The sequence below is a fragment of the Crocodylus siamensis genome, chromosome 4, assembly GCF_052110815.1.
Source record: "Crocodylus siamensis isolate JL-2025a chromosome 4, ASM5211081v1, whole genome shotgun sequence".
NCBI classification, from domain to species: Eukaryota; Metazoa; Chordata; order Crocodylia; family Crocodylidae; genus Crocodylus; species Crocodylus siamensis.
In genome coordinates, this window is record NC_143398.1 from 144,014,634 (window position 1) to 144,035,745 (window position 21,112).

Genomic DNA, 21,112 nt, shown 5'->3' on the forward strand with positions numbered 1-21,112 from the left:
CAGGCGCCTCCCCGAACGGCCTGTGCCAAGTTCAGGGGCGGATTTACCGTGGAACCCGTGGAGGCCCCAACGACGGGGGGGCCCCAAAATGCAGGGCAAATCAGACAAAGGACTGAACTTAATAAGCACTGCAAGTTGCAAAGCGGTCCAGGCTTTCTGAGAACTTCTTCTGCAAACTGCGCTCTCAGCCTGGTGTTTTGGAAGTAGCCTGTCTAGCAAAGACTTTGCTTCCCCGGTTTTCCGCTGCCGCCAATGCTGTTTTTCTCGGCGGGGTCCCCAGAGGGGCGAGGGCGAAAATGAAGCTGCCCGTGCAGTCGGTGGCGACATGGAGGGGGTGCCCGAGAGCGCCGGTGCAGCTCGACGGGCAGGGGGCAGGCGGGAACGCTGGCTGGGGAGTGGGAGCCCGTGGGGGGCGACTCCCCCGGTAGCTGGGGGGGACGTGCCCTGCCTGAGGTGGCACTGGGCAAAGTCTAAACCCACCACAGACCAAGTCCCTTCCCGTTGTGGAGGATAGGACGTGGACGCAGCGCGGGTGCCTTGCTCTGCGGCTGCTGGCGGGGCCCGACCCGCGGCCCCTTGTCCCGGAGGGGCGGGGAGGGGCGGGGCGGGGCGCGGAGCTCCGCCCGCCGGGCGGGGGAGGCGCCCCGCTCCGCCCCGCGCTGCCGGTGCCGCCGTGCCCGGAGCCCGCAGGGAGGCGGAGGTGGAGGCCGGGCGCGGGGGCCGCGGGCACGGCGCGAGGAAGAAGGAGCCCCCGCGGGGAGCGGCGGCCGGGCCGGGGGGGAAGAGGCCGCTGCCCCGCGGAGCCCCTGCCCGGGCGCGGCCCCGCCGAGATGCGCTTTGTCCAACTTTGCCGCTGCCCGGCGGCGGGGTGAGCGGGAGCGGCCCCGGGAGGCCGCCCGGGGTCTTGCAGCGGGAGCCCGTCCTCCGCGGGAGCCCGAGCCAGGTACCAGTGCGGCGGGAAGCGGGTCCTCGCCTGTCAGCCGCCCGGGCTGGGCAGCGCGGCGCCCCTGGAAGCCGGGGCCGGGCTTGGCTGCGGCAGGGATGGTGCAGGGGCAAGCACTCCTTTCTTCCCCCCACCGCCTGTCTCTCTCTGGGAGTTTGGCTTTCTGCTCTCTGCAGCTCTGCCCCCGCCGCCTGAGCTTTGCCGGGGTAGGGAGCGCTCTGGGGAGCGGGGCCCTGCTGGGTGGGACGGGGCTGTGACCCCCGGTGGGTGCCTGCCCTGTCCTGCTCTCCATGCATGGGTGCCTGCCAGGTGGCGGAGGGAGGCAGGAGGTAACCTTATGCTGCTTGCCGTGGATGGTCCAAGTGGCCCTGGAAATCTGGGTGTGGATGGGTTGGGGTGGGGGGTGTGATGGGTAGCATTACTTTTGCTCTTGGTGACCCCCGCCCACCCCAGGGATGATCTGACTTGAACTGTTGTCTCTGCCCCTGCACCCGTCCACCGTGGCTGGGAGGAGTGAGGATCCAGACCTCCTTCCTCGGCTTATGGACACCAGGAAGGGAAGAGGCTAAGGGGAAGACCATCTCTGGAGGGATCCATAGTAGTAGTAGTGGCTCATGATTGGGAGGGGGGAGCTCCTGGAAACAGTGAACTAGATTACTCAAGCAGAAGGCAGTGGCTGTGGGGACTGGCCCCCAGCAGCACATCTGATGCCCCTTTGCTGGGTGCTGCTTGTCCCCCAGCCCCCCGGGCGATTGCTGCCTCAGCTGGGACAAAAGCAGGGCACCTTCCTTCTCACTTCTCTAGGACCCCTGGTGGAACCGCAGACCTGGAGCAGTCTGGCTCATTGCAGCTCTTCTGCCCCTTCCCTCCTCCCCCTGCCTATGACCACCCTTTCTCGATAGATCCCTGTTGTCTGTTCTCTAGGGCTTTGTCCAGCCCCAGCGTTAAATGTCTCAAACACGGTGGCTGCCATTGGGAACTGTTCCACTCGCTAATCGATCCTTGCTCTTTCCTGACCTCCAGTCTTATGTGATCCTTTTGGCTCAGCATTCATCTGGTGGATCTAACCCCCTTGTACCATCCCAAGTAATCCCTCTCCTGCCAAGTACTGGCAGGCGGTGATGTCCCTTCCCCCACCCTGCGCGCTCACACTGTTAGCTGAGTTGTGCACGTTTAGTTCCTAATCTCTGCTCATAAATCAATCCCTCCCGACAGCCCCTTAATCATTTTTCTTGTTCCTCAAATTCCCTCTGGCCTGCTGACCTCTTTCTGTCACGGAGGCACCCAGAGCGGTCTGTGTGGCCAGGTGCCTTGGTACATGGAAGGATCCTCACGTCCTGGCTCCAAGCCCTGGAGCCTTACAGAGAGGGATGATTGCCTCTAATCTGAGTGCAGGAGCCAGGAAGAAAGGGACTGTTGTTTCCCTGCTTTATGCCGAGGTCCTCCTCTGTTCCCAGCAGTGGCTTTGGTGAGAGCAGCGTGGGAAGATGTGGGCCCTGTTGGCATAGAAAGAGGGTCCCTCTCTCATGGTTTTCCCAGTCTTCTCCTCAGGCCTTTGGCTGGCATGCTTGCTAATGACATGATGTCAGTTTTTTTGGGGGAAGGTGACTAGTGGCTTTAAGGAGGCAGGTGTCCCAGTGTGTCTTCCTCCCATCAGCTGCCACTGATTCCCACAGCAAAGATGCCCATTCCCGAAGGCCAGGCGAGATCATTTCCCTTGTGCCCACCCACCTTTCTTATGTATGTCCCCTACCTATCCAGGTACACCCCTCTTGCCCTTCAATAAGACATCAGCTGCTCCATCATGGTTTATCCAGGAGATGTATCACCTTCCACTGCTGCTCCCATCTGTGCAGTGCCCACCTTGGACACGCCACCCTCATAGGCTTCCTGAAATGCCTGCTTGGGTATAGGATGCCATGCTCACTGCTCCTGCACAGGCTGCCTGAGTGCTTCTGGCATGGGATCTGCTCCCACCAAGACTACCCCTTCTGTACACGTGCTCCTTATGCCCCTCTTCAGGCTCTTGGAGGAATGAACTCCATAGCATCCTTCCCACTCTGCCCAGTGCTGGTTTAAATTGAAAAGCACTATTAATGAGCAGTGCATTTTTGCTTCTGACTGTGATTTTAGGGCTCACACAGCACTGTGAGGTTGGCTGTGTCATACATCCTGCATATTTTATGATGTACACATCAGCCCTAACATACACAGGGAAGGAGACACAGATCAGTAGAAGGCATTATGCGCACTCAGTATGGCTGACTCCATGCTGCTGGGGCAAGCTGAACTTCCCTGTGGCTGCTGGGTTTTTTTGGTGGGGGGGGAGTTTATGGTCACTGTGTTTGGACGGTGGGGCTCTGCTGAGGGAAGCAAGCCTGCAACTGATACTGGGGCCTCCACATTTTCTGTCCGTCAGAGACTTGAGATCCAGTGTGCTCAGTTCACGTGCATAACAATTTTACAGAAAACCATCAGGGGAGAGGGAAAGGACCTCTGCAAAGTGTACTGCTCCCCAAGGATAACTCTCCAGCAGCTGGCACACTTAACTCTGTCCTGTCCTTATTTATTTCTTTTCCCTGCTTTCCTGCCTCCCATCTTTCTCCTTCAGCTCCCTCTCTGCCTGTGTGAGGATCATGTTCCCATTGTACCTTATACTGTTTTAAAAGGAGGAAAAACTCTTGCTGTACAGTATTTGGTTGGGCAGCTTTATCTCCTCTTACAGCAGTGAAATGAAGAACAGCATGTTTTCTTAGCTGCCAGGCCCACAGATGCAGCAAGGACGTTTTTTCCCAGCCCTCTTAGCCTCACCGTTAATCAAGGTTCTGCATGTTGGCACCTTTGTCAAACTCGGTGCCTTCCCTTTCACTCTCTGGGGCAACTGGGCAATCTCGTGGACCTCCGTTAGTGCACAGGTATCACTGGAACTTAGCGAGCAATTCTGTTTATGACGCACAAGGAGGGACGAACTCCAGTTCTTTCCCGTAGAGTTGCGGTGGCTCTTGCAAAGCTCCTAGAAGCAAGGAGCAGGGGAATCCTACTTTAGTTGCTGGAGCAGCTGCTCTGACTACAGATATGCCTGGGGAGTGGGTCTGCTGAATGAGAAGGTGCCATTTTTATGCGCTTGCTTGCTAGATTTGAATCACACTCTTCTTTGTGTTTAAGAAAAGAGATGAAACACGCCAGTGCTTGCTTCCCAGAGACACATGCAGTGTTTACAAGAAATATCTCAGTGCCTTCAGGAATTGTTTTTTTACATGCACTGGCAATACGTGAGCTGTTAAAGAAGTGTGGACTTAGCAGAAGCCCCAGTGGGGTGTTTGTAAGAAAAAAAACGCTCACCTCTCAAAAATCAACTGGGAAGGATCTGAGCTGATGAAGAAGTCCTCTGCCCTCTTACCAAGGAGGCACTGCCTGAGAGGTACTTGGAGAAGCCAAGTCCTGAGGCAGGTAGCAGCCTTGAGGTCCAGCCTCTTCCAGTCACCAGTTTTAAATGTCCAAGGCTCTGGAAGCCCCTGTGCATTCTGACAGTCAAAGCTGGCTTGCCAAGGAGATTTGGATTGAATATGATGTACCAATCACTCCTTCAGACAGGCACATGGATGAGGGGGATGAAGAAGCTGGCCAGGGCAGAGGGGAGGCTGCCTGATGTTCAGGGAGCACTCGATGCTGAAGGCTGCACACTGGCAGGTGAAACATGAATCTTTCAGCTTATGGCTTGCAGTGGGATGAAAACTTCTACCTGCAAGTTTAAATACAGACAGCTTTATTTTCCAGGTAGTCTTTCCTTGCTGCCCCTCCCAGGATCATCAGGTAAAGGAGACCTTTGCAGTGTGCTTGCTCTTTCAAAGTTTAGTCATTTTTCTGTTGTCTCCCAGGAAAAGCATTTCACATGGGTGAATTGTGTTTTAACCTGAGGGGTTAGAGTGGGAGAGGAAACTCTTCATTCTTTCTCACAACCCGTGGGTTCGGAAGATGGACCTTGGGTTGCTTCTTCTCCTCCCTGTGACAGTACCCCTCTCCAGTATAGGCCTCTTATATGAGATGCATCCCTGATCAGCCCAGCTGCCTACTCCAGCTGTGCAGTGGGAGATGCAGAAGCCTGCCTGTGTGTCTATGGGGGCTTGAGTTCCCCAGGAGACTTGCCTTTCTCATGGAGTTTCTGTGAGGGAGGGGAAAGAGAGGCGCACTCATTGCTTGAGATTCCCAGACACGTTTTGCAGACGGGAGGTTTGAACAAGTATCCAGACTCTCAGCTGTCCATCAGAACCGAACTTCCCAGGGGTTTGAGGACATGGTCTTCTTGGGCTAAGGTTGATCCTGGGAGCTGTGGAGTGAGATGCCTGTTGTGCCAGGGGAAAGCTGTCTTAAAAACATTCTTTTCTGGCATTACAACATAGAGGAGGCAGGGATTTCTGGCAGCTGGGAGGCAGAGCTGGCTCAGGATGCCTGCCCAGGATTGAATCCCAACATGGGCCCTCCCTACCAAGCTGGCTGGTGCCTACTTGGGCTGTGTTTACACAAGGAGTTCTCCTTAACCTGGCACTAATTTACTGGCAGTGTTGGAAAGGTCTCCATGACCCTCTTTCCCCCTGTCACTCATTTCTGGCTACTCATTGCAGCTTGAAGTTGTCAGGGGATGTTGTAATTTGGGATACAGAAGAAGCAGCATAGTCAGTTATGCCATTTGGAGCACCCTAGGTAGAGGGGATTTCCCTGTGTGTTGGCTTTACTTTCTTTGGGGCATTGGATTTCCTTTTCACTAGGGATGGGAGGCAGGGGCTGGAGATGAATTTGCTTGTGTCCAGCACCTCAGTGCAGTGCCTAGTGGAGGTGGTTGCCCCTGGTGTGCTCAGAGCTAGGGGCTGTCTTCCCAGATGCTCTTAGTGTGGAAGGGGCCATTTTCTGGCCTAACAGAGAGGCTAGATTGCTTATGCTCATTGCCTTGCTTTCAAGCCTCCCTGACATGGATTTTACAAACCAGCGTGACAAAGTACTTGCTCCCCACAGAGAGCCACATCAGGGTTGGGTCTGAAAGTTTTAATGTGCTTTGTTACGGCTTCTGCGCTTCCAGCACCAAAACCTGTCTGAGCTCTGGAAATGAATTATTTATGGAAAGGGTGGCATCTGTCCTGATGTGCCAGGCTGCAGAGAGCCAGGCCCAAACACTCGCAAGGGTTGTTTGTTTAGGATTATCTGTATTGGTAGGCGCCCCTTCTTTTGAGACATAGAGGTCATGAATCTGAGGTGCTGATTAGTGATAACCCACGTCTCCACAGGACGTTAAAGGAGGTTGTAGGCACTCAGCTCTCAGGCCACCGGCAACCTCTAGCATCCATGCGCGCATGCACGCACACAGACAGACACAGACACACACACACACACACACACACACACACAGTCTGTGTGTGTGCGTGCATGCAAATTATAGGCAAAATGTATTTTGCTCATTCTGCCTCTCCATGATAAATAGATAAAAAGGTTGAAGAGAGAAGAAAACAAACAACCTCCTGGAAGCAGGCCAAGAGTGGAATCTTCATCTCCAAATGAAAAAATATTGAGAGTGGGCTCCTTGCCCATTAATAATATATTCTTCACTGGCAGCCTCAATATGTAGAAAGGCTGAAAGGGTTAAATAGGGGAAGGAGCTACTGCTGTTCCTGTGCTGACTGCCTGGCTTATGGCATGAATGGTCCAGAAATTCTTTGTGCCCAATCAAGATGCTAACAGCTATGAGGGGAGGAGGCAAGGGATGAGAGTTGAGCCTGGGCTGATTTTTGCTTCCTTTTCTAACACGTCCCTTGGACACCAGCTCCTGGCTGGGGTGTGCCTGTTTGTCTCTTCTCCCTCCCTTCCTGCCCTAGGTTTAATCTGGGGGCCTGGGAATAGGTAACCTTCTCTGTAGAGCATGGATAAGAATGCATCTGGGGTCTTCATGTTTAACTGCATGTGCTTCAGTGCCAGACAGACATTGATGAATCTAGAGTTCAGAGAAGAGCAGCAGTAGTGATTAAGGGGCTGCAGGGGATTTACGAGGAGCTGTGAAAAGAATGACAGGTACCGAGTAGTAACTAGAGAAGGGCTGCTTGGAGCACATGAAAGGTGTGAGCCTGAGAGGAGAGAGAGTGAGAGAGAAGTTGAGCAAGAGCTAGGGAGGGGAATTCACAATAGCTGGAAAGAGGGTGAGATTATCAGAGGCAGGGGATTCCAGGAGGAATATTGAGGCAGTTGCCCACCTGGCAGGCTTTGCTGGACTATGGCCAGACCGTGCAGAGGAAGGGTGGAAGCCCCATGATATGGACTGAACTAGACCAAATCTTTGAAAATGGGTAGGGAAGAGTTTGTTTGGGAAAGGGAAGAAAGACACGAGACTAGCTCCAAGAAGAGGCCCTCTCTCCCTTCCTGACTCTTGGGATCACACTTCTCCTATTGGCCTGTAGGGAGGGTGTTGCTCCCATCTCTGTAGATGGTCTGTCGCAACATGTCCTGGATCTACTATAACAAGAGAGGCTGCTGCCTGGAGGAGGGAGGTGGGGAGCTGACAGATCAGCTTTGTGCCCTGCTTTTGTTTTTTGTTTTAGGTACAATCTCTTGGTCATCCAGCCACATCTAGCTGTAATGGGGCGAATGGTCCCCAGTATCCCCAGTGAAATATATATGAGCCGGAGAGATGTGCAGGAGGCAGGATGGGCTCTGTGATTTATACATTATTACTTTCATCTCCGGCACTAAAAATAACCCAAACACACATCGGAAAGAGATCTGACGAGCCTGAAATATTTATTACACGCGCGTTCTCTTACGCGCGTGCGCGCGCGCGCACACACGTACACACACACACACACACACACACACACACACACACACACACACACTTGCTTACCCTCCTCTTTTTTGGGAATCTTACTGTCCTTTCCCTAAACATGAGCAGCACATGAAACTGGTGGGGGGAAACAAGGAGCTGAAGATGCAGAATGGAGGAGGCAACAAGGACCCAGGCCTGCCAGATTCTCTTGAGGTACCATAGGCAGGTGTGACCCAGAATCCCTGCTCTGTACTTCCCAGCTTCCCTGCAGTCTCTGCAATAGCAGGCCAGTGATCAGCTTGATAAATGATAAATATGCATGTTCTTGGTGGGGAGCTGTAACCCCAGCCAGGCTGCCACTGCATTCAGCTACTCCTTTTCTTACACTTTTACCCCTTTCCTGCTCCATCCATCACTCCAATCTACCCACTTGCCCAAACAGCCCTGTATCTGCCCCTGCCCTTCCAGTCTCATTTCATTCCTCACTGGCCCCCCCAAAATGAGGTTTATTACGGGCAAACTGATTCAAGCAAAGAGCTAGAACTGGCCAGGTGGTTGGAGATTACCCACCAATGGTTATATAGACCTTTCCCCACTCCCTCCCCTGCACACTATCACACAGGGCCTGTGGCTTGTCATTACGCACCATCACACTACAGGGCCTGGGGCTTGGGTGAAGATGGCCCATCCTGGATCCTGAGTCTGGAAGAGGTAGTCTCCAAGATGAACATCTCTTTGGGGTTCATGGGGTGGGATAAAGGCAAGCTGAGGTGACTCTGGCTTCAAGGCTTTCCTAAAGAAGTGGAGGGGAAGTACCAGGCAGCTTGGGGTGCTTGCTGTTCAGTTGAACCATTAGAAAAGCGAAGAAGATGATGCTGATCTTGAACCCCTGGGGCTTCTCACCTTCCTTCCCATCATAGACTGGGCAGATGTCCTGTTCCTTTAGCTTCCTTTCTGAGTTCAGGGCTCCTCGCTTAATTCCTGATCTGTGAGAGCATCCTCATTGACTCTAACCCTGCAGTTGAATCTTTCTGGCCACACTCCCTCCTACTGCTAGTCCTTCCATGATGGGACCCCAACTGTCTCCCCAAGTTTCCATCCAGTTGGAGGTGCTCCAGTACAAGGGGCATGTCGATCTGTGCGTACCTGCTTTTTGCCACTACAAACCTGCTGAAATCCTTCTTGGTTCCATCCCCTTCATGACCTGCTTCTGCTGGATCAGCCTATGGCATGCTTCCTGCTGGGGATGGTGTTAATTTGGCAGAGGATTGAAGAAATCCTTGTCACCTCACAGCAGTCCCCCAAAGGATTGCTGTGCACATCTGTCCCCCAAAGGGTTGCTGTGCACATCAGCTCAAACTATGTTTCAAGCAATTCTTGTTTCTCTTTAAAGCTCGCACAGTAACATTTTCATAGCAGAGAGGATCCTTAGAAGCAGCAAGGTTTCTATTAGTAATACTTGTTGCACTGCTTTTTATTTTCCTCCTTGGAAATCCAAACACAGCATGATAGGTACCCTGCATTAGTATCACTCCTTTTTTACAGGAACAGGAGCAGAGCTAGAGCTAGAACTCCTGTTCTCTCCACTCCCAAGCTACTGCCCTATGCATGATGCCACTTGCGGAAGTGCAGTTCATTGCAGCATTTCCAGCTGTATGCAAAAGAACCCCTGACAGCTCTCGGATGTAGGGAAGGGGAATAGCTGCTGCACTACAAGGGGTAAATGTTAGCCACAGGCAGAGCCCTGTGTGCGTGTGCGGTGGACCAGCTTCTTCGGCGGTGTGGGAAAAGCTTGCTAGCTGTGGTGTTCTGTCAGCCTTTGTTCCTGCACTTTAGTAGGCAGAGATGATAGCAGAAACAGCAACAAAAAAACCCAACAACAACAAAACAACAACCCCAAAAACCCAAAAGCACAGCTTGTAATGCAGCTCAGTCCTCTAGGGAGCAGCTCTGATTTCCCAGGGCAGAGACTGGGACTGGCTGCAGAAGGGACTGTGAATCAATATAGAGGGGAAAGTAAGTGGATAGAAGTAGGGTGAGGGAAGTGTCAAGGAGCTCTAGTGTAAACTTGGACTGGCTGGGAAAATAAACTGGGAAAAGGTGTCAGGAAAGGAGGAGAGTGGAGCAGGGGGACTATGAGAGGATGGAGAGAGAAACTGAGATTGGATGAAGAGTAATGGACCAGGAAGTGAAGCCTCTGGGGAATCAGCTGTTCTCAACTTTTGCTCAGGAAAAGCAATACAGTTTGGATAAATGGGGTTTCCCAGAGCAAGGGCTCAGGCCTCAAGTCTGTGAAAGAACTGAGTTGGGAGTTAACTCCTTGGCTGCTGGTGGCCAGGTTGTGCTCTGTGCCATGCTTCCACTCTCACAGCAGTATGTACAGGGTAGGACAGTGGCTGACAACAGAGCTGGGAGCTTGAATGATTTGGCTCTACGTTGCTGTGGGCTGGGGATTGTTGATGTCTTTGCCCACACTTGTGCCAGAGGTGGGCAGCTGGGGGCAGGAAAAAGCAGTGGCAACCTGCGTACAACTGGTAGTCACCTGTCCTCGGTGCAGCTCCTCGCTGCCCAGCCCCAGTAAAAGTGTGGGCAAAGCCTCCTGCCAGAAACATGCTGCTGAAGCCCCCTGCTCCACAAGCTGGATCCACTGGCTCTCCAGTCTGTATGTGGCCAAACACTGGACTAAGAAGCACTGCCCAACTGCATCTCCATTAGGACCATGCCAGTGCTCTTGGGTTTTATTTTCTGCATATACTCTGTGCATGATAGCAGCATGAGGCTCCTGCTCCTTGTAGAGCAGACAGGACCCCACATTTCCCAAGGTAAACCCCGGCCTGCAAGCCCAGTCATAGTAGTAGCCTGAGGCACAATGGAGCTGCCCCCTAGACTGTGTTCTCCCTCTGTCTTTCTCATTTCCTTATACTTCTGTGTATATATTTCCACACCAAATACTTTAATTTACCAGTTGCAGTTTAAGGTTGCTCAGTTCATTTCCTGTCAATGCAACCAGCAAAATCCAAGAAAATCAGCAAGGTGGAAGCTGATTCATCCTTCCCCATTTCTTACTCAAAGGCCATCCTGTAAAAGCAGCATTTTGATCCAGACCAGCCTGAATTGGTGCAGCAGGGTGCCAATGGGTACAGTAGGAGGGTGAGCTGGTATGGGATGAGGCTGTATGAAGGGGGCCTGGAGGAGAAAGCCTAGGCATCTATCTGCCCAGGGCAGCCTCACATAGCAAGGGAATTATGCTTCGCTGCTTCTCTGCTTATGCTCTCAGCTGGCTGTTTTACAAGGAAGCATTCAACTTGGCTTTGCTTGGCTTGAATAGAAACAGTAGTGAAGAGCCACGCTAACGCTCAATTTACTTTTTAAAACTAAATTTAGCTGATACCTGAGAGTATTTTGAGCTGCACTGAGCCAGAATTTTGATGCCTTTGCAGCCAAGTGATTTGTTAACAGAGGAACGCAGAGGAAACTCAGTAAAATTTAAGATGTTTGTAGCCCTGTGTAACTCCTAAATGACTGAACAGCTTTTCTGACAATCCAGAGCCAGCTCCTGAATCAAAAAAAGCCTACTTAATGTATTGAAGCAAAACACTCTGATAAATTCTTCAGAAATTTTGTTTCGTAGGAAATTTTGGCATCATCCGGTTTCAGTTCAAATGTAACAATTTTGAGATGTTTGAATTTCCCTTGAAACAGGAATCCTGAGTTTTGATCACCTGACATTTTAGGCAAATTTGGACCATTTTAAAGTCTCTATGCTATCAAAAGCAAAATGGGAAATAAATGAAATTACAACAAAAAAGATGCTGAATGTAATTTACGGTAGGTTGATATACAGGAGGAAACAAATTCACTATCAGAAGGGAAATACTCGCTGTTTCACTTAAAACAACCTTGTGCCTTTTATAATTCTCCATGAAGTCATGTCTACAAATAAACTAAAGGCAGAGGGCAAGGCAGGATGGTAGCAGGAGACTAACTGGCTCATAGAGGCATAAGCTTTTGTAGGTAACAGCCTGTTTCTCATGCTATGAATGGACTTAGAGAAAACAGTGTTTCTAAATAAAAGGGAATTGAAATACAGAAGATAGGAGAAGGGGGAGCTGCTAAGTGAAATGAAAGTGGCTTGTACAGCAAATTCTACAGTAAAAAAAAAAACAGCAAACGAGCCCAAATTTTGCAAACTTTTGCTCAGGAAAAGCAATACAGTTTGGATAAATGAGTTAACATAACTTTACAGGTCTCTCCCCCCCCCCATTATTAAGTTCAGTGCAAGTCAGTGAATTTTGTGCCTTACCTGGTTAATTTTCATGCCAATTCTGCCAGCCTTTGTCCATAATTTAATATAGGGAACAGTAACATTTATTAATATACATCTTCCTCTAGTTACTGGAGTTCCTTTTCCAGACTTTTGTATTTTAAGTTATGCTGGTAGAAAAAAACTCCAGGAAGAGCAGAGACCATCTGCAGATGCTTCCTCAACCTGATGAAGGGTGTGCCTGAAAGCTTGCTAAGAAGAACTTTTCCAACTATTTGAGTTGGTTTAATAAAATATTATCGGATTTACCCAAAGAACCTTGTTTCGAAAAAACTGGGCATTATAATAATTCCCCCTTCATCAGCGTACGAAATTGTAGGGAATAAAACATGAGGTTTAGCCTCAGAATAAACCAGATGTGTGTCTTGTTCAAGCAAAGCTGGTTTCTAGTATTTCACACCTTACAGAAGGCCTGTTCTCAGAGTCACCGGCTCTTTCTCTCCAACTTCCATTGCCTGAACATTGTTTGGGGAAATTATTTATTTCTTTCTGATTTTTGTACCAGAATGTTATGCATTTTGATGCAAGACATCTCCTTGATGTTTTCTGACTTGCTTATCTGATAGATTGTGGGTCTCTCTGCCACAAAAGTAAATGTGGATGTAAGAGTGTTCATTCAAACTTTGTTCTTACTACTAGTGCTGGAAGGGAGAGGTCAGCTCTGCAAAATAAACAAATAAACATTCAAGAACATGCATAGCTCCCCACCAAGAACATGTATATTTATCACTTATCAAGCTGATCACTGGCCTACTATTGTAGAGACTGCAGGGATGCTGGGAAGTAGAGAGCAGGCATCCTGAGTCACACCTGCCCATGGTACCTCAAGAGGTCACAGAGAATCCTTTATTGTTGCAAGAATAAATAAATAAAAATTAAAAAAAAAAACCCTGAATGCTATAGATGTGAATTTAGTTTCCATTCAGTTAGTAAGATATAATGCTGCATAGACTGACCCTCTCAAGTATAGTTCATTCTCATGGGAGTTTTTCATGCTTAGTATTTGATTAACACCCCCGTAAGAAGCCACATCAAGAAAGATTTAGTGCTCTGTTCTGGGGCCTGTCAGTGCACCATTTTTTTCTGTCGACAATTATCACACCTCCTCATGTCCCCTCTACTAATACAGTTTTTCAACAATTCCACATGTAAAGGTGAACTGCATTGAGTTTATTTCCTAGTACAGGGGTGCCAAGCACACCTCACACGTCTGCGGGTTGGGTCCAGACCATGGATCTCCTTGTGGGCTGGATCTGGACCTGGTGGTGGTGGCAGAGCCAGCTCTGGAGGCAGTGGAACATGTTGTGGAGGGGCAAGTGTCTCTGTGTTGGCGCAGTCCTTGTGCCCACTGCCACTGTTGCTATTCCCAGCAGGGGATTCTTTATCAGGGCCCACTCCCTGCACTAGCCTCATTCTCAAATTCCCTGGTCTGTCAGGAGTCCCATGTTTGATGTCCCTGTCCTACTAGATAAAACCACATTTCAAGGACTTCTTACATGGTTACATCCAGGGAAGCTTCCCCAGAAGCACAAGATTGAGATTGATCAGAAGAGTCCAGTGAATCAGCAGACTTTGTGTTATCAGAAAAAGGTAAATGAGATGGGGCAGCCACATTTTTTTTTCCTTTGGGCACATTTTCTTTTATTTTGTGAAAATTCAAAGGGAATACTTTCTCCATCACTTCGGTCATTATGTTTTAAGGACAGCTTTTGCATGACATCTGAACAGTGGCATTCACGGTGGAAAATGGGTTTCTATCCATTCTCCATTCTTTATAATGTATAAAAGAGGCTACAAAGATGGTCTTAAGGTATGTTTTCCTGCCAGTTCTTAGCACTGAAATTTGAATCTCACCAGTTTTTCTTGGAAGACTCAGTAGAGCTTGATGAGCTGCCGAGATTATTACATCAAATGTTGTGAAGCAAATGAAACCTGAATGATGGGGAAGGAGTTTTTATTCAATCTCCTTTAAAAAATTGTGCAGTACATATTTAATTCAAATAGATGTCATAGACATTAGGGCTGGAAGGGACCTCGGAAGACCATTGAGGCCAGTCCCCCGCCCAAAGGGCAGGAAGTCAGCTGGGGTCATAGGATCCCAGCAAGATAAGCATCCAATTTGCTCTTGAAGCTGTTCAATGTAGGTGCTTGAACCACCTCCACTGGCAGACTGTTCCAGACCTTGGGGGCTTGGACAGTAAAGAAATTCTTCCTTATGTCCAGCCTGAAACGGTCTTGCAGGAGTTTGTGACCGTTCGACCTCGTCATCCCTTGGGGCGCTCTGAACAAACGTTCCCCCAGATCCTGGTGGTCACCCTGATAAACTTATAGGTGGCCATCAGATCACCCCGAGCCTGCACTTTTCCAGGCTAAAGAGCTCTCAGCCTGTCGTCGTAAGGTCTGTTTTCCTGACCTCTGATCATGCGCATGGCTCTTCTCTGGACTCTCTCAAGCTTCTCCATATCCTTTTTGAATTGTGAAGCCCAAACCTGTATGCAGTACTCCAGCTGTGGCCTCACCAAAGCCGAGTACAAGGGGAAAATGACGTCCCGGGATTTGCTTGAGAAACATCTATGGATGGAAGCCAGCGTTTTGGTCGCTTTAGTAGCCGCAGCATCGCATTGCAGGCTCATGTTCATCTTGTGGTCAGTGATGCCCCCCAAGTCTCTTTCTTCTGTAGCACTAGCCAGCATAGCACTGCTGAGCCTATAAGGATGCTGCAGGTTTTTCTTCCCGAGGTGGAGAACCTTGCATTTTTCGGTGTTAAACACCATCAGGTTCTTGTCCGCCCATTTGCTGAGCTTGTCCAGGTCAGCCTGGATCACCCGCCTATCTTCTGGCGTGGATGCTTTGCCCCAAAGTTTGGTGTCATTGGTGAACTTGGCCAGTCCGCTTCTGACTCCAGTGTCCATATCATTAATGAAGATGTTGAACAATACGGGTCCAAGGACAGAGCCTTGGGGGACCCCACTGGTCACAGGACACCATGATGAGTGACTGCCATCAATTACTATCCTCTGGGTCCGACCACGGAGCCAATTTCCCAGCCAGCGGATCGTGGTGGAGCCAAGGCCACAACTGGGCAGTTTGGCCAAGAGGTGATCATGGGATACCAGATTGAAGGCTTTTTTGAAGTCAAGATATATGACATCAATCTCTTCTCCCTTGTCCGGGTGATAGGTCACCTGGTTGTAGAAGGAAACGAGATTGGTCAAGTAAGACCTACCCGCAACAAACCCGTGCTGGCTATCCCTTAGGATGTTGGCATCGGCCAGTCCATTAAGGATAGCCTCTTTAATAAACTTTTCTAAGAACTTCCCCAGGATAGAAGTCAGGCTGATGGGCCTATAGTTAGCTGGATCCACTTTCCTCCCTTTCTTGAAGATTGGCACCACATTGGCCTTTTTCCAGTCTTCGGGCACTACACCAGAGCACTCAAAGATCCGTGCCAGGGACTGGGCTATGATGCTTGCCAGCTCCTTGAGTACCCTGGGGTGTAGATTGTCAGGGCCGGCTGACTTGAAGGTGTCCAGGTTCTCAAGGTGTTCCTTCATGAGGTCAGCATTGATGGAGGGCAGGGGATCTCCCCCACCCAGACCTCCCTGTCCCGTAGAAGGCATGGGCATCCCATGGGACTGATGAAAGCCTGATGCAAAGTACCCATTTAATAGGTTGGCTTTTTCCTGGGTGTCAGTTGTCAGTTGCCCCATCTGGTTTAGCCGGGGTCCAGTGCTGCCCTTGCTTTTCCTCCGGCTCCCCACATATCTGAAAAAGGACTTTCTATTTCTCTCTATTTCTTGAGCTTGATGCTCAAAGCTAGTTGGAGTTCAGTTGCAGCCTTGGCTGTCCTGGTTTGCTCCCTGCAGGACCGGACCAGCGCGGAGTAATCCTTCTTGGAGGTGAATCCCATCCTCCATCCTTTGTAGGTCTTTCTTTTTAGCCTCAGGAGGTCTGCTAGGTCCCTGGAGAGCCAGGGGGGCTGTTGTATCCTCTTGCTGCCTTTCCTCCGAGAGAGAATAGACTTAGCTTGTGCATTGAGGATCGCTCCCTTGAGGAGTAACCACTCTTCTTGAACTCCCCTCTCCCTGGGGTCATGGTCCCTTAGGGACTTACTGACAAGCCTCCTGAACTTGTCAAAGTCGGCTTTCCTGAAGTCAAGGACTTCTGTGTTGCTCACTGACTTGCCAGCTTTACAGCGGATGGTGGAGGTGCTCAGCTCATGGTTGCTGTCACCCAGCTTCCCATCAATCACTAGGTCGCCAATTAGGTCATCCCCAGTAGTCAGCACCAGGTCGAGCAGCGCTTTGCCTTTTGTTGGCCCATAGACTTCTTGAGTCAGGTAGAGGTCATCCACGCACGAGAGGAAGCTTTGCGCCGCTCAGATTTTGCTGAGTGATCCTCCCACAAGATGTCCAGGTAATTGAAATCATCCATGACAACCATGGTCCTGGAGCATGTGGCCTCAGCCAGTTTCCGGGTGAACTCCTGGTCAAGTTCAGGACTTTGGGTGGGAGGTCTGTAGTAGACTCCCACCATTGTGTCCCCTGTGCCATGTTCCCCACAGATTTTAACCCAGAGGGTCTCCAGTCGTCCACCCTGGTCACCAACATCAGCTTGCAGGGACATGTAGCTTTCCTTAACATAGAGAGCTACACCCCCGCCCCTTTTATTTACATGATCCCTCCTGTACAGGGTATAGCCATCTATACCCATGGTCCAGTCATGGGTGGAGTCCCACCAGATCTCAGTTATCCCTGTGACATCATAATTATTTGCATTGAGCAGGAGGACAAGCTCCTTCTGCTTGTTCCCCAAGCTCCTGGCATTTGTGTACAGGCAGGCAAGTGTCCCCTTGGGGGATCTTGCCTTGCCCACAGCTTGCACCAGGGCTGGGGCAGGGGTAGGCTCCCTTAAGTACCTTGGCCTGCTGTCTTTGCAAGGGTTGCTCAGCAGACTAGCAGTGGTGGTAGTCTCCCCGTCCCCCAACGGGCTTAGTTTAAAGCCTGGTGGAGCAGGTCAGCCAGTGTGGCTGAGAAGAGCCTTCTCCTCGGGAGAGAGGTGGAAGCCATCTCTTCCTAGCAGCTTGCTGCCTCTCTTGCCAAACAGCGGGCTGTGGTCATGGAAGCAAAAGCCTTCCTGATGACACCAGCGCCGCAGTCTTTGGTTGCCTAAGAAACCCTTGGAAGGAATGATCTTTTTGCTACAGATCACCAACAAAACTCTTCTGAGTCCATATTTATACTGCATAGAGAGGACAGGGTCCCATTAAACTCAGCCAGCAGTTCTCAACCTTATTAGACTGCAGTACCCTTCATTAGACTTAAGGTGCTCCTTGGATCATACTGGCTCTGAGCTTTTCCTCTTTTTCTGTGAACTATGGAAAAACAGTAGAGCAGTTATTTTGTTGCAAAAAACTCAGCAAGACCACAATAGGTCTGGATGTTTTTAACACTATGGATTCCTATTTGAAATCTAGGGGTTTATCTTTTGGCTCGTGTAGGTGCTTGCATAGTTAATAGTGCTAATATTGTGCAGCATGTTCCAGTACTCTAAAGATCTCATGGTACCCTGGAGAATCACTGTGCTAGGTACTGTACTAACATAAAACAGAGATAATCCATGCCCTGAAGAGCTTACAGTTGAAGTGTGAGACTTTGGACAACTGCTAGACAACAGGTGACGGAGAGACAGCACAGGGAAGCAATCAAGCAAGGCTGGTCAGCATGATAAGCAGAGGTCACAGTGAAACAGCTGCCTGGCCTTCATCAGTTTCATGCCTTGTGGCAGACAGGAGTTTAAGGATGGATGGGAAGGTGGCTTTCCCCTCCCTTGCACAAAAGGGTTTGATGGAAAGTTTTTTCAAAAACATAGACATCCCTTCTTTTAAGAGCTGTGAATGTTCCTTAGCACAGTGTTTCTCAACCTGTGGGTCACAACCCAGAAGTGAGTTGCAAGAATGGATGAAAGGGTTGTGAACAAACTTTAAGATGGATCAACAAACTTTAAAAATGGGTTCTCCTTTAAAGGAGAAAAATGTGGGAAACCAGGGCTTTTTCCTTGCAGGCTGTCAGAGCTCCAGCCTGCAAAAAGTTGCTTCCCCCCCATACCCCACCTTTCTGTACACTGAGGGGCTGAGGCCTGGGGGTGGGAGGCAGCAGGTCAGGAGTGAGGGACACTTGGTCGGGACTGGCCATTGATGTTTACAAATGGGTCCTGGTACAAAAAAGTTTGAGAATCACTGCCTTAGCAAGTTCTTTTGATCCAACGAGGAAAGTTGCAGTTGGCATAGAGAAGACAAGGCAGTATTCTTGGTATTTACAGCAAGACCTACTCCCCCACCCCACCCCAAAAAAAGAAAAGAAAAATGGCCAAATCAACCAACAGCAACTTAAGAAACAGGAAATAAACCCATACTAGAAGGGATTCAGACCAACTTTTTAGGCTGTCATTGTATGTTATAAAGACACCCAGAAAGGCACAAGCTCAGCTGTTTTCTTTTTCTTATCACCTTTAAAAATAAAATAAAATAAACAATTAAAAAAGACAGTGGGAAACTCACTATCAATTATACTACAGAGAAAGAAGCCCTTTAAATTCAGTTTAATTAAATTCTGTTAGGCACCTTAGAAATATTTAACTACGATATAATCTCTCCAGATCAAATCATTAAACTGCACATGAATCATTAAAACATCCATCAGCCCAGCTCTTACACAGATGCAGCGCTTGTTCCACGCTCTTGTCAGAACTCTTGTCAGTTTGGAGTAATTGAAAAAATGTAATTTTCGATAGTAACGGGACAAGAGGATGTATATCAGCAGATTGAAGTGATTTATTTCATGGAGTTCAATGCTCCCCTTCATTGCTATAGGTGCAAGGCTGATGTATTTCAGCGAAAATCATATTAACCAATAATATTAAAACCCTACGTGGCTCAGTGGCCTGTAACTTGCCTCCCATTCACTACTCACTTTAGGCACATAACAATGGTAATTATTCCTCACACTGATCTTTATGATCTGTGCATGAGAAGCACTGTGGAGGAGTCAGGTTGTGTTATTTATACATTCAAAGTGCTGTATAGGCATTGACCAATTGGTCCTCGCAGCTTTTCTTTGTGGCACGCTGGTGTCTCTTATCTAACTGAGGTATGGAGGTGCCCAGGGCCCTGCAGCGTGTCAGTGACAAGGCTTGCTAGTACAGTAGCAGAGAACTGGGAGAGCACAGGCTGACCTCTGCCGTGATTAAGGGCCCAGCCTAACTCCCATTTAGCATCAGCTGAGCAAGGTGCTTGTTTGCTTACTCTCCCATCCTTCTATGCCTTAAAGCCAACAGGCTGAAGCGCAGCACAAATGAGTCGGTACAACAGTGTTTTGTCCCTTTCAGGCTGGCCCCTGCTTCCTGCTTTAGAAGCAGTTTGCTGATAACTGGTGTTAGGCTACAAGCAGGGATCCTCCTCCAAAAGAGTGGTTGAGGACCCAGGTGCAGCAGCTTTAATTGGGCTTGAATAGCTCATGCCAGGGAGGGCCTGAATGGATCACAAGTCTGGCAGTGAACAGAAAAAAACACAAGTGCAGAGAGTGTGGTGGGGGGTGGGGAGCCGGAAAAAACCTCTTTCCTGCTGTTGGGGCTAGGAGCAGATGGGGCACAGAGAGCTTAAGGGATGTAGGGGAGTGGGAGTACCGCTGTACGAGGGAACAAGATAAGTTGGGGAATACTGCTTGGCTGTGTCATGGGGTGAGCAGTGTGGGTGATGTTAGGGTTTCTGAAGGGCAGTTTTGAGACCTTGGGGACTGCTACCCTGTTGCACTTCATCTCCCCATCACCTCTGAGGTGGGATTCCCCAGATGCTCAGTGTTGTACATCTGCTCCTCACTAAGCCACAAGGAGTCCTTTTTGTCTGAGAGGGGCATTCCCCATGCAGCTCTCCTGGCCTGCTCATCCCTACCCGCTTTTTCTCATCCCCCTGGGATTGAGAGACCCAGGCTGGCACTGGAAACCATGCCTTCTCTATAGAAATGCAGGACAGTCGCCTTGTAAGGGTACTGCTTCTAGCTTTTGCAATGGCTGCTGTTAACCAGGAGGAAGTGAGATATGGGAGTGGAGAATTATTCTCAGGTTTCCCCCAGGCCAGTACCTCATGCTTGTCACCAGGTGCTAGGGTACCAGGCTCCACTCTCACAAGGCATTGGAAATCTGCCCTGTTAAATCCTTGAGAAACCTGGTGCGCATAGGAATGGCCAGAGAAGCACCTGGGCAAGACCCTTGTGTGGTGACTACATGTGCCAAGTAACCCCTACCCTTCCTTATCCAAAGGCCAGGCCCAGACTCCTCCTACGATTCCCCAATAGCTGCATTTTCCGAGTAATTCCTGAAATAGTTAAGAGTAGCATTTCACATTTGAAATGGACCCTGTTAGACTCCAGGAGTCTACAGCTTACTGAGGCCGCTGACAGATGTGGAAAAAAAAAAAAAGCACTTTACTGGAAGAGGAGGTACGTCAGTTGGACCTGGCTTGCCCAACGCCTGTATAGATTGCATGGGGCTTTTTCTCTAACAGCTGATTGAATCAGCTATTAGATAAAAGCGCCAAAAAGTCCTGCTGAAGTGTGTGATCTATACAAATGTTGGGCAATTCGGGTCAAACTGACATGATGCCTCGTTTTGGGCAGGCGCTATGCTTGGTGTGGGGGCGCGCCAAGCTGAAACTAAAGCCCTGTTTTGTTTGATCTTTTTCACATCTGTAAGCATCCTGAAAGAGGGACCTCAGTTTTCTGTGACCTCTGGCTGCACGCTGTCTGCAGAGTGCACTAGATGCTGAATAGCAAAGACATTTCTGGAAAGTTACCTTTTTAATCAAAAGGGTTTGAATGGTTTTGTCATGGAAGCTTAAGTTCAGCGGAAGTTGCTGAGGCCAACAGAGAGGTGCAAGTTTAGTCTCTAGCCCACTGAATCTCAGGCAAACCCAACAGACCATGCATAGTCAGGGGAAATCCTACTCCTATTTGGCATCTACATAACAACTTACACCTGCCTCGGG

General features: G+C 49.6%; 1 protein-coding gene across 1 annotated transcript in view; it reads left to right on the top strand.

The window, feature by feature from the left end:
* Positions 1–639: 639 nt before the first annotated feature.
* The window catches only part of LOC149866686 (ephrin type-B receptor 5), a 118,443-nt gene continuing 97,970 nt past the window's right edge, over positions 640–21,112 (top strand). Inside the window, exon 1 of the mRNA XM_090044015.1 lies at positions 640–943. The gene's annotated coding sequence lies outside the window, so the exon portion shown is untranslated. The remainder of the gene's footprint in view (positions 944–21,112) is intronic.